Here is a 14,182-nt window from a genome sequence, read left to right as displayed (position 1 = left end):
TTTTAGAGTTCCTGTGGCTGAGGCTGGATGAATTAAAACACAAGTTTTGGTGGGAATTGTAATTAGAAAAGCACATTTGATCAGAAATAAGGAAATTAAAAAATAGTTAATCTGTTACAGTCCTTCAGTTTTATATTGTCGTTATCAGATCTAGAAAAATTACAATGAACCATACTTATTATGTAATTTGAATTTGGCCAGTGTCTAGTATGATGGATTACTTCAAATAAATTATTTGAGTGAATCCTATCTGTGGCAGTAAATCTGCAGTATATGAGAAAACTGTGGTTTAAACATGTTTCAAAATGGCTTTTTGTAGTCTCTTTGCTAACTCATGCTTTCTTCTTCCCAAGACCCCCCACGACAAGTGTTATCCCATGCAGGAATGTCCTGGGAAGATGTCCTAAGGTGTTCTCACTGGACCTTGCTAACCCCTTCCTGTGATTGGGTGTTCCTGTAAGCCCCTTGAGACTTCTAATTGGTTATTCTGTGAGTACTTCTAACTTTATAAATGTAACCCTCCCAACAATAAACTCTCTCTTGCCTCCTCTCCACGCCGCTGTGCTGTCTCTGTACCTACCACGTGGGTGGGGGGAGAAAGGGAGGGCATCTCTCCCCTCCAGGCTCAGGACCTGAAGTAACCCCTGGCGCTGGAGTTCCCTTTCCCTATCCACCTCAAGCCATCGGAAATGGTTCCTCAGATGGAAATGGAACTAGAACTGGGCCGCCCCACACCATGGGGGGAAAGGCATCCAGACCTATCTGCCAAGAAGATGCTTATAAAGGCCTTATGTCCATACAAATATTCATCTCAGACCTTATAACTTCTCTTGTGAACAAACAAATAAATCATTGTTTGGAAGAAGAAGAAGGAAATTTTTCATCCAAATCATTAATTTTTTGCTATTAAACTGGTCACTAGATTTCTGAAAGTGATCTTCTGTATGTCAGATGAAAATGGACTTTTAGGGAAGAAATGTTTTTTTCTTTGATGTAATAAAAGAAGATTCTGTGTTTATTAGTTGTTATTCAGGGGTTTAAAATAATGAATCTTCTGAACAAATCCAGGAAATACTGTTCTGGTTGAAAAACTACCAAATTTCTAATATTTGGCTGATCGGTTTGGACAGGGGCACTCTGTGCTGTGTTAGGAACTGGCTAGAGGGCTGGGCCCAGAGAGTGCTGGTGAACGGTGCTGCATCCAGCTGGCAGCCAGTCACTAATGATGTCCCCCAGGGATCAGTGTTGGGCCCAGTTCTGTTTAATATCTTTATCGATGATTTAGATGAAGGGATTGAGTCCATCATCAGCGAATTTGCAGATGACACTAAGCTGGGGGGGAGTGTCGATCAGCTGGAAGGCAGGAGGGCTCTGCAGAGGGATCTGTACAGGCTGGAGAGTTGGGCTGATTCCAAGGGGATGAGGTTCAACAAGGCCAAGTGTTGGGTCCTGCACTTTGGCCACAACAACCCCCTGCAGCCCTACAGGTTGGGGGCAGAGTGGCTGGAGAGCAGCCAGGCAGAAAGGGACCTGGGAGTTTGGATTGACAGGAAGCTGACGTTTGGATTGACAGGAAGCTGAACATGAGCCAGCAGTGTGCCCAGGTGGCCAAGAAGGCCAATGGCATCCTGGCCTGGATCAGGAACAGTGTGGCCAACAGGACCAGGGAAGTGATTCTTCCCCTGTGCTCAGCGCTGGTGAGGCCACACCTGCAGTGCTGTGTCCAGTTCTGGGCCTCTCAGTCCAGGAAGGATATTGAGGTGCTGGAGTAGGTCCAGAGGAGAGCAACAAGGTTGGTGAAGGGACTTGAGCACAAGTCCTATGAGGAGAGACTGAGGGAGCTGAAATTGTAGCCTGGAGGAGATTCAGGGGAGACCTCATCACTCTCTACAACTCCCTGAAAGGAGGTTGTAACCAGGTGGGAGTTGGTCTCTTCTCCCAGGCAGCTACCAGTAAGACAAGAAGGCATGGTCTTGAGCTGTGCCAGGGGAGGTTTAGGTTAGATATTAGAAAGAAATTCTTTACAGAGAGGGTAATCAGGCATTGGAATGGGCTGCCCAGGAAAATGGTGGGTTCTCCATCCCTGGAGGTTTTTAAGCAGACTGGATGTGGCACTTAGTGCCATGGTCTAGTAACCATGACAGTGTTGGGTCAAGGGTTGGACTTGATGAGCTCACAGGTCCCTTCTAACCTGTCTGATTCTATGATTCTATAATTCTATGATTATGATCTTTAGGCTATGGATCTTACACTGGACTGGTGCCACCAGTTACATTTATTAGTATTATCAGTGCCTGTGTGTTCTTGGTAACTTCTAATGCTTTGATGTCTTATGGGTAAGGCCTAAAATCATAGCTTATTTTGTGTTACCTTATATGCTTTAAGGATTCAAATTATTCATGCAGAGTGGAAGTATGTATTTGATATAACTGATAAAATCTAGACATCAAAATCTATGGTTGGTCACCTGAGACTCTCTCTATAGAGTTACTTAGCAGAGGTACATTTCATCACATCTTAAAATAGATGTTGAAAATAGGTCAAGTGTATCATACCCTGGAAGTCCTTATTTCTGTCTACTGACATTTACAAACTCAGCTTTTGATGTCTGCTGCAGAAATCCGAGCACAAGTGTTTATACTTTCATTGTCAGTTGTGATTAGGAACTTGCAGATAGCACAGAAGTGATTGAACAAACATTCCTGAAGCCTCCAATCCAAATCTGTCCAGCTATTGAAGACCTGCATTATTTAACAAAAAGAATTTTAAAGAATCAATTTAGGGCTATGATAATTTTATTTTCTCTCACTAGGGATTCCAGTTGCACATGCAGGGGCACAGGTTTGTGTGTGCTGATTGAAAAATTCATGACCAGGAAGTGAAGCCTGGTATGAGAGCTAATGAGGACCAATTTCAGAAATGTTAAGTGATGGCAAGAATTCTGCCTGATGTAGTCATGAAAAAAGAAAGCTATAGTAAGTCTTGAGGAGGATGGAATTCCTTAAAGTACTAGAAGGAAAAAAAAGTTGTATTTAGAGCAGTTAAGCTGAAGAGAGGGTGTGTTGGTCAGAGAGGGAAAAGCAACTAATTGTTACAGTGGAGAACTCAATAGGATGAAAGAAGATAAAATCACAAGCAAAAGGCCAAGTGATTCTTTCTGTATCTTTCAGAGTTGCCGATAATTGACAGTTCTTGGATTCAAACCAAAAGTTTTGATACGTTTGATATAAAGATAACCCAAATAGCTTGGAGGGAGTGTCAAGAGTGTATCTTATCTCACTTCATAAAAACATGTATTTTTAAGCGATTAGTTCATTTCTGTAGAGTAGAAAAGAAAGGTGTGGAAAAATGACTGATTTCCAAATGTGATAAGAAAATAAGGTAGTGTTTCATTTAGAAGATGTGTCTGACAGCAAACTTTAATTTATGTGCCCAAAAACCTTAGAAAATCTGGGGAGGGGGGAAAGAAACCTTAACAAAAATAGAACAACCATCCTTCTGTGGTATAGTTTACCTCCATTAAGGAGGCAATACACCATGCCTTGTTTTGAGCAAGGCCTCTGGATGTACAGAGATTAGATCCTGTAGGAATTAAACCATTGCCTCTGGAACACTACATATTTTCAGATGTGTGACACAGGGTAAGGAAAAAATTAGATTTTTTCAACTGCATGAGAAAGAAACAAGGAGAAAGACAAAAATAGAAATATATATATGTTGTTTATTCAATATTCAAAATAATAGCATCAGTACATAGGATACAAGATTGAATCATCGTAGTTTAACTCATTACTGCCTGTCACCTAACTCAAACTGTTTTCTAGACAGTAATGGATATTATTAGGCCATCACCAGTTGTGAGGTCATAAACTAGTTGATTTGCTTTGCCTCATGTCTGAAGCAGGGTGAGCTCAAATAAGTAGACACACGTGAGTATGCAATAACTTATCCTATGTACTCAAGTCATTGAGCCATTGGATCTACACACAATCAGAATCACTTAAAAGTATGGGGTATTTCTTTTATGTCTGTGGAAAAAAATAATCTTTATTTGCCCCAGCAATGAGTTTATAAACTGGCTATGGCAACTTTCCCACTCCAAATCAACATGATTTTTGAAGACGAGAGCAAAGGAATTTCTGTTGAGAAAAGGCAGACAGTCCAGTTTCTGAGAAGTTATATTTTATTGCAAGAACAGATTTAGTCTAATGAGGTCAAAATCACATACTTCTAAAGTAACACATGGATCAGAAATTCTGCAATGTTCATTTCTGGTTTTTTTCCTTTTTTTTTTTTCTCCTTATTCACAAAACCTGATGGACAGGGAACCAGGTCTTGAAGTTTCATTAAAACTAACCCTGGTGCAATTGGCCAAAACTGAGTAAGTATTTCACTGAGCAGTTGTACCTTTCTTCAAGGAAGACCATCCTTGAAGGCACCAAAACCATGAAAAATCATGAAAGACTGATTAAATGCAGACTCTGTTCCAGAAAACTGAGGTTTGGGGCCACTGGAATCCTCACTGTAATTCTAAGAGTTTAGCCCAGCCAAAGGTCTGGGACTTCAACAAAGCAGGGATTACAGTCTACCAGATGAATCCCTCTTCCAAGGGAAAGCATGGAAGCTGTGGCTTGACTGTGTTTTATAGGGAAGGAGAAGCCACTTAACCCTCTCTTGGTGTTAGCAAAATGGCCATTGAAGTGGAAATGTTTTAAAACAATCTGAGTTCAATAAACCACTTGTGAAATAATGCTGTTAATTGATTTTCCAACAAGTGTTGAAGAAAAAGATGGAATATTTCAGTTTCTGAGTCTTTCAAATTACGGTAACTGAAAGGAAAATATATTTATAAATTTCTTTCCAATGTAAATTAACCAGGTTAGTGTACACACAAGGGTCTATTTAGAAAGAGAAATGAGGGGTTTTGATTGTTCAACAGCCAACAGACTTATCTACTCCCAGTAGAGTCTTTCTGGTGTTGAAATATCACTCTAGTGTCTAAATGGAAAGCAAAAAATGATCTGTTTCAAGAAAATTCTGATGTAGGTGTTAGGTATTTATGAAAGGTCAGACTTTTTAAGTAAACATGCAAACTTCCTATGTGCACTTACCACATGCTATGTTTATTCCTTTCAACCTGTAGAAGAATCTGCAATCAAAGATGCAAACTGTTCCAGTTACAGTAACCTGCAGCAAATATTTAATAATTCACAACTGTGGAGGCATTGAATCTATACCTGAACCATTCACATTCTGGAAACACACAATAAACTTCAGTGTCAAGGAGTCTCTTCCCATAAAGTTTCATTATGATGTTAAAATTCCCACTTGAGGCTTCAGGGCAGGAATGTTAACAACTGAATTAGAATAAAGTACACACTAGATAGAGTTTATTCTTTTAGACTGACTTGCCAGAAGTAGTTTCACTTTGTATTCTTTCCATAGAACTTGATGTATGAAATAAAGGTATTAAATTAATGCAATAAATAAAACTCGATTCTTTGTGTTCCAAACACAGATTTGCGTACAAATAATTGATTCCAATAAATGTATGGCTTATGCATTATCTTCCATAATGCAATGACATTTTACATAGTTATTAGCTGCTAATGATGTTTTAAGAAACTGCATTTTTAAAAGTCAGGTTACATGTGCTCATGGAATATATCTGGCAGCCTCAGAGAAATCCTGTCACACTGAACAAGTTATTTTTCTGGGAGTTATCTGATAAGTGGCCTGTATCCCTGCAGAGCTCTAATGTAAATCTTTAAAAAATGTAAGAAAGCCTCAATATGATCACAATATGGTCCTGAATGTTTTGTAAAGCCAACAACTCTTTCAGCCAACTTAATATTCCAGTACTGGGAGGGACTCCTCCCTGTGTTTTGGGAGCTCTACAAGATGTTTCTGAAATTCCAATATAATCACTAGTTTTATACCAGAAATCCCATGGAAGAGGCTTGATTGGAATGTATGCATTTTAGAAAACTGTATGATTTTTTTAAAGACTTCTTTTTACAGCTCTGTTTAGTGGAACTGACTCCAACCTCAACCTCACAAGTACACAAATACTTTCCTTTCCAACATGTCAAAATATGATCACTTTTTCAGCTTCAGAAAGACCATATTCATATTCCTTTCCATGCTGCTTCTCATGCCACATCTCTTTAACTTTCAAACCATTCCCTGGGCTACCTACAAATAAGCAAGCAAACATCAATCTTAGAACTTTGACCATTATTAGTCATCCCCAGATAGAGCAATTTTATCTAATTTTCTTAAAAGCCCTGGGATGCCCATGTATATCTGTTTCACCTGCACATTTACTTTTCAGCCTTTGGCGATACAGGTTCAAGTTCCAGTGCACCTCCTCTCTTCACACAACATAGATACTTTGGCATTTTCAAAAAAGAGATTTGACATGGCATTTAGATCAAGATTAATATATTTACATGAAAGACACTTTCATGTGAGGAATTTAATATCATTTCATATTTAGTGAATATAGCCAACACCATCAATAGAATTTAAGAAGCTGTATAATTCACCTTTAAAGAGGCACAATAAATTAATCTCAATATTTTAGGCTTAGGCATCTAAAGCCATTTGGGATGCTTTAGAGTATTCAAGACACAGAGACAGAGCTATCAGATTTTACACACTATCAATGATCTCCTGAAGCATCACTTTGTGTTATTTCAAATTACACTGGAGATCTAAATTGAACCTTTAGTCTGAATTCTACATTTCACAAGTAGAGGGTAATCTATATTATGTAAATGTATTCTATCATTAAGAAAGAGAGGCAAAATATCTCTGGCAAAAAAATTTGGGAAGTTTGAGTGCTGGCCTATCTGGTGCCCATTAAATATTATATCTATTCAGGTAATATCCAAATTTCTTCTTTTCTTCTTGGGGTTATTCATCTGTTCATTTGGTGGTCCACAGTTTGACAAATTCTATATTTCTGAAACCATGCAATTTCTGTGATTAATACCTGATGCCAAGGCCAAGGAAAAGACAAGGCATGTGCCTACACTTCTCAGAATCAGTTCCCTCTGAAACACTCCATCTGTGGTGGACACCCATAGACTAAACCCTGGATCTGTGTTTTTGACAGTTCTCTATTCCCTGTACTTTTATCTAATGCACCCAATGCTCACATCATACAAGCTGTGCAGAACTGGGACCTCTGAGCTGCTGAAACTGAGTCATTAATATGTTAGAGCAGATATTTCTGTGGATGTTCTTGCTGTTCCTCTGAATATCCTTCTAGTTAAACCACTTGACCCCATGTATACATAAAAGGTACCAGCTGGACAAGTTACCTGTATCTTTCCTTCCAGAAGAGAACACTTTCTGAAAGACTGCTAAAAAAGTCTTACTCTGATCCAGCTGGTGGTTAAACTGGTTCTGATCTAGTAATTGCTCTTCTAAAATATACTTTCTACAGGACTGTAGCCTAAATTTAGCATAGTGAATGTTTTTGTTCAAAGGCCATGCTAGTCAACAATTTCCAGTGCTGGAAAATATTATAAAAGTTACTGGGAACAGCAGGCTGTCTGTTTTTTCCAAGAGCATTAGAAATTACCAGCTCTGAAATGAGACCCAGGCTCCCAGCTTGATTGGAAAAGAAAAAGAACCACCTATTTCTCCAATAGAGATCTTGAATTAATTCTGGCTTCTGGTTGGAAACATAATTCCTTTTCCTTTCATTTTTATGCTCTTGAAAGTTTTTTTGATTAAAACTGGGAGGTGACATGAGACGATAATGCCAACTTTGTGCTGCTTGTTTCTTGAGAACAAGAAAACTGGTTCCCCGATGGAGACCTCGTGGAAAAGTTCTGCAAGTCTGAGAGGGGAGAGGGAGTGAAGGAGAGAGGGAAAGGGGAGAAAAGGAGGAGAAAATGGGAGAATAGTAGAAAGAGGAGCTGAAAACAGAAAACTACAAAGTGGATGCTGTAAAATTGTTGGGTTGCTGCTTCAAGGATTCTGCCCTTGCTGAGCTGGTGTTCATTCTGCACATTAATGAAGGAGCAAGTTTGGGAAGGCAAATAGAGGTAGAAATAGTCCCTGGCTTAACTTGTCACAGTAGGTTTCTGGGATGCTCTAGGGAGTCAATTTTACAGTGAAGATGAGACAAGTCTGGAGACAGGCTTAAGCATGGAATAAGGGTGAACTCCAAAAGTCCCAGGTTTTTAAAGAAAAACGAGTGGTAATAGGTTGTGTAAGGTGTTGAAGAATGTCTGAATTGGGTATGCTATTATGGTACATACATATACAACTCTTCTGTCTCCACTGAGTGATGCTAATTGAAGTGCCTTGCTGTGATTGATAATATTCTTCAGAAATGAAGGTGGCAATATTTCAGTGAAAGCTTATTGGATTAATCTCTGTACAAATACCAATAGTTAGCTGTCTGAGAGGCTTTAAGTAAATTTTAATATTTGCATAATTGCAGACAAACATAGTGCTAAATAGTAAACTTTGAGGTATTCTGAAAAAGTTTCTTAAAAACCCCAACCTCAGAACAAAAAAAAAAACCAACAAAAATCCTGTATGAGAATTGTTTCATTTTAGTTTATTCCTGCCTTGAATAGTTTAAAGAATATTTTATTTTAGGGACATGTTTTAAGAATAAATCTCTGTACAAGTCAGCACTGGAGTAGTTGCTTAATTTCCATTGGCACCTCTGGGACCTAAGCACATGATCCATATTAGACAGATGCTTAAGTGCTTTCCTGAATAGGACTCTGACACAGTGACCCAGTCCCAAAAGTGTATTAATGTATTATTTGCAGCCTCTATAATGTGCCAGTAAACCAGAAATAAAATGGCTGCTTGTGCCAAAAACATCTCATGATATGTAGCTTGCAGAATGGTACATTGTAGGTTTACTACTGTAACTCATTTTTATCACTGCAATTCAGCTGATTTCCTGAGAGAAAAGGTAAACAGGACAGAAGAATCAGCACTCTGTGATTCCTCTGTACCTAAAGAGATTTAGTCTCAAATAAGCTTAGAAGTATTCCTTTTGCATTCTGAGAGACAGCAAGTAACTAGAAGAAAGGCCATGTTATTCCCAGGGTTCTCAAACAGTAGGGAAATAAAAGGATTCCTAAGACATAGATTGAAACTTTCTCAGCATTCAGCAGAAAATCCTCAAATGTAAGTGAAAGACAGAAATACTTTGGAAGAATAAATTCATTCAGCAGCTCCTCAGTATACCAGTTGAGAAATACCTTCCCATGTGACAACTGGGATAAGACAGATTTTGTTTCCTTATTTTTATCAACTTACATTGTAGGAGTTTCCAATTTTATAATTAGGTACCTTACTCTTTTTCTCTAGTTGGAATATCATTTGTCTTCTTATTAACTCCAGAATTCGAGCTGATTAGATAAATCTGGAGGAGTACATAACACATGTTCAAGCAAAAGACCCAAATAAATCAGTGTTGCAAGTTCATTAGAGGGTCTATAGTTTGAGAGGAATTAGGGGATTGAAAGAGATGGTGTGCTTCTAGCTAAATTCTAGGGTTTGGTTAAAGGTCTAAAGGGAACAGAAATTGCTCCTAGATGGTAGTAGGTAATTTATGACTTAAAACTACACTGTCTCAGGAAAATAAATCTTGAACTTCTCTTTGCATTGGAAAGTGTTGAAGCTGGAAGACTAGGATGGAAAAAAAAGTGACATCTGGAGCTGGAGAAGGTAGGTGAAGATGTGCAGGAGATGAATTCAAAAAGGTGAATTCCATCCTGTGTAAATGGATGCAGTGGCTAAAGGAGCTCAGAGCACGGAGGAGCTCTAGTTGGGGAACCAAAATTCAGGGAGGTGTCTTGGATGTGGGAATTCCACGTGGAAGATGGATCCCATGTAAGAGGGTGGAACATGGAGCATACACCATAGAATAAGATAAATTTAGAGATTACAATGAAAAATATTATCCCCAGCAGGCAGGTATCATTGCTGTAAACCCTTCAGTAAAGTACAAGGGGGGCAGAAGTAATTTGTGGCCATACAGGTTTGCAGCCAGGAAGATGAGGCAAATTCAGGACACTCAAAGACTTCTGTAGTGTCTCATCAATGCATTTTTATAAAACTCCGTCAGCTACCTTGATTTAAGGAAGGAATAAATTTGCTCTGTGTTACAGCAGTGAACTAGTCTGTTGCATTCATTCTACAATTCTGATAAGCTATGACAGTAGTAACAGCATGAGAATTACTTCAGAATTACTTCAGATCACCTACTCACAGATGATGGAAATGTCACTTCAAGAGTCAATTACACATATTTCCATGAAAACCAATTCAGCAAAAACGTAGTGAACAAGAGATTGCAAAGTTCTGGAAAGTATTACCAAGGAAAGTGGGTATACCAGAGAGTAGTGAGGGCCATCTACTTCCTGTGGGACAGAGGAGACTCCTCAGGGTGAAACATCTCATACAGGGCCAGTCTCCCTCAACCAGAAGAAAGGGCAGGCCAGGGGGCAGCTGGGGCAGCCCCAAACCTGGGCATTAGAAACCTCCACGGGGATGGGGACAGGATGGAGCCAGTCTGGGATATTGGTTTATGGGTGGGAGTCAGGATCCAAATCAGGGAGGAGGTTCAGAATCAGCCTGAGACAGCAATGGCCATGGGAGGCAGTGGGGATGGAGCAGTGTTATTGACTCCTGATTCCCAAGCCCTATGAATACAGTGATGTGTAGCCATGCTGACGTACACTGGGGAACTAAAATGCCCCAGCTGTGAATTTCAAATTTTAAGTGTTGAAGAGGTTTTAAACAACAAGGTTTAAATTACTCTGTTTAAATTGATTGCTGCAGTTTATGAATTGAACCTTAATTTTGGTACAATGATTGAATTGTAAGCTAACTGATGAAAGACATACATGGCTGTTTCCAATGTTGCTGCCAAATAGTCAATCACTGTTCACATTGTATTAATACTTGTTATTTTTTCTAAAAGGTCTCCTGGTAGGAGATATTAAAAAAAAACCAAGAATTCTCAACGAACCAACCAACCAACCAAACCAAACCCAAAACTAAAACCACAAAAAAAAAACAAACAGAAAAAAACCCCAAACAAATCAACAAAAAGTAAACAAACAAACAAAACAACAAAAAACCCAGTCAAAAACCCACAAAAAACCCAAACACCAAATGAACAAACCAACACCCCCAAAACAACATAAAGCTCTAGTTTGATTGCACTTGTAATCTATTTGAGTGTCTAATGCATCGTTGTTGTGTTGCTTTGTGAATCAAAAACCATTTTTATTTCTGGATGTTCTTTCATCCACCGATGGACTTTCTAATCAACATAAACAATTTCCTCCTTTGATACCTTGCTATAAAGTGTGACAAAGATCCTATTTGCATTGGGATGGCACAGAACAAAATTTTAAATATTGCAGAAGAAGGTTGTGAATGTCCACGATGTCTAATATTCAATGTAATGTTAGGTTGCCTAGTATAATGTGGGATGGAAGATGCCTCACATAAAAAAAGGTAAACCACACCCATTATCTCAGTGCATTTACTTGCAAAAGCAGATCTGCTCTGCAAGCTAACATCCCAGGCAGTTACCTGTGTCTGAAAGTAGGAGCAAATGAGTTTCTTTCTTACTTCATTTGGCCTTTCTTTTTCTTTCCTCATAAGCTAGACTCAGTATCAAGTGTATAATAACCATTTGGAGGTGAAAAATAATAAAACAACACAATGCATTTCTTGACTAAGATGCTTAATCTAAGGAAGAGCTCTTTTAGAACATGGAGCTTGGCATGCAACATCTGTATTCAGGCAAGAACTGTGAGCTGGGTGGTGATAAGATACTTCCTGCAACCCAGACTTTTTCTCTTCCAATCTGTCAAATGTTATTTGTCCATTTCCCTGTATGATTGTGATCCTTAATCACTTAGGACAATGCTCATATAATCATCAGTGGAAAAGGTTAAGGGTCTTAATGTGCCCCAAGCTCTTTAGAAGCCTTAGAAAAGAAGTTCAGTGACTGAACAATATTATCTTACAGGTTAAAGACATTTTTTTTTCTGCTTAATGCATATAACTAGACGTGCTTTTACTGTAATGAGCAGAAGTAACCCAAAGGGTCATTGATAATATTCTGCATTTATAGAACCATTTAGAAATATTCCTATATCTTCATGATATCCATGTGAGGGAGTTTTACACTCCTTTCCTTTCATCAGGTTGGCCAATGACACTATTTTTTCTATCATGCTTTTGGAACATGGGTAGAACTTGGAGCAATAGTCAGGGATTTGGATGCACGTGGCTAGGTTGTTTCATGTTCTTCAGAATTAATAAAACCTTTACCTACTCAGGGACTTCAGGGAGACTTTTGCAGTTCTATATACAGAAAATAATGGATATAGATAAACGAACTCTGAGACTGAGGCGATTCAAGGAACTTATTCTCTTCTGTCCAATTACGAAAGCAATCATGACCTACTAACTGATATTTCAGTTCTAGGTTTAGTAGCATTGACATCTCACACTCTCTTTGTGTTTCTACTTAAAAACAATGAAAATCTGATGGCCTACTACTGTTGTAGCAGATATTTAATGGGTCACAGAACCTTTTTCTCTGAAGGGCCAACTTAGATACGACGCACACCCTAAATTAAATAGTTCCAGTAACAGGATCAGTGCAGCCAACTTGGCTTCACATTGATATAAATTAGCCTAATACACTGAGTAAATCCTCAGGGGGTTGGTGTTAAGATACCAGAGATACTCTACCACTGACATCCAAAATACTTCCAGAAAGTAGTCATACATTTCTGCTTCAACATAGGCATATCTGAGGGAGAAGGGGGCTCAAGACTGAGTCATGTGGTTATGGAGGCCTGTGAAGCTTTTGTATGCATTGTGTATAGAAAGAGTATTTCAGGGCCTGGGATGTCCAATTGGCAGTTCTTCAAGAATGTGAAAAGCAGGCTTAAATGAAAAATTCAGTGTTCTGAAATAGCTGATTTTTTCAAATAATAAGAGACAAAACACTTCCCTCCTTTACTGAAAGCTAAACCCTGGTCCAATAAAATAATTCTAAAAGTAACAAAATCTCTTTTTTTTTCCATGTGATGTGATCAAGTATATTTGTCATGGGTAGTTTGGAAAATGCATGTGTCTGACAGTGCGTTCATCACAAGATTTGTACATTGTAAAGGCCCAGTAAAAGCTCTGAAAACAGATCCCTGCTCATTATAACTAGAGCATGGAACAGACTGATATCTGAGTAGCAAGCTAACAAATGACTCATCACAGAGGTTATTTAAATGTTTAGAATAAAAATGCTAGTGCCTCTTCAGGTACTGCCAATGGCAACTCAGGAGCTTGAATACTCTGCTGTAAGGACAAAATGCTACACAACTTAGGGAGAAAAGCCCAAATTATTATGTCCTATGAAGGTCACATTAATTTAAATCTATGTATAAGCCATTTAACTGAAACACCTTGATTTTTCCTTTTCTGCAGCTAGAGGTTATCATTACCTAAATGTTTTACACAATAACATTCATACAGTTTCTCTTTTATGAGTGAGAATATAACCTACTTTCTGTATGTCCTGATGGCTGTTAGAGTTCTGTATTTTTCTTTACCTTTAGCTTAGTATTTTAAAATATTAAGCACTGGCAACACAGTCATTCTCAGGATCCCAAATTCACTCACAGTAAAATCAGTACTTTCATATTCTACACTGTGAATGAAAAAAAAATAAAATTAGTGGTTTTATGGAGTATCAAGTGTGAGGGGTTTTTGTTGGAGATGAGAGAGCCTGAATTCCAGACTGGAGGTGACAAGATTTACTTTGTTCACCTCACATACATAGTGGGATTCTATAGGTACTGCAGTCTAGACTCCTGTGCAGTGACATTCAAGGTGATTCAAGTCCCCCATTACAATCTCAGAATTACAGAATCACAGGATTTGTCAGGTTGGAAGGCATCACAGTGGATCATCTGGTCCAACCTCTTTGCTCAAGCAGGGTCCTCCTAGAGCATGTGACACAGGATTGAGTCCAGATGGTTCTGGAATATTTCCAGTGAGGGAGATTCCACAGTCTCTTTGGGCAACTGGTTCCAGTGCGTGGTCATCAAACAGAGAGGCAATATCAACCATTGGGTACAGTCTGTTAAATATAAAGTGAGATCAGGCTGAC

The 14,182-nt window shown here is 38.7% G+C and overlaps 1 long non-coding RNA gene across 3 annotated transcripts; it reads left to right on the top strand.

The window, feature by feature from the left end:
* Positions 1 to 2,256: 2,256 nt before the first annotated feature.
* On the top strand, positions 2,257 to 4,714 carry LOC108638837. Of its 3 annotated transcripts, none has more exons than XR_001920103.1 (3): positions 2,257 to 2,336; positions 4,325 to 4,381; positions 4,491 to 4,714. It is a non-coding gene; the product is annotated as an uncharacterized LOC108638837 (long non-coding RNA). The 3 variants fall into 3 exon arrangements; XR_001920101.1 differs by having other exon boundaries at positions 4,479 to 4,714; XR_001920102.1 differs by lacking the exon at positions 2,257 to 2,336 and adding an exon at positions 3,927 to 4,006 and having other exon boundaries at positions 4,479 to 4,714.
* Positions 4,715 to 14,182: the final 9,468 nt, after the last annotated feature.

Source organism: Manacus vitellinus, unplaced genomic scaffold, assembly GCF_001715985.3.
Source record: "Manacus vitellinus isolate BGI_N305 unplaced genomic scaffold, ASM171598v3 scaffold_13_pilon, whole genome shotgun sequence".
Classification (NCBI taxonomy): domain Eukaryota; kingdom Metazoa; phylum Chordata; class Aves; order Passeriformes; family Pipridae; genus Manacus; species Manacus vitellinus.
Note: the sequence above shows the minus strand (reverse complement) of the source record. Positions and strands in the feature narration are given on the sequence as shown.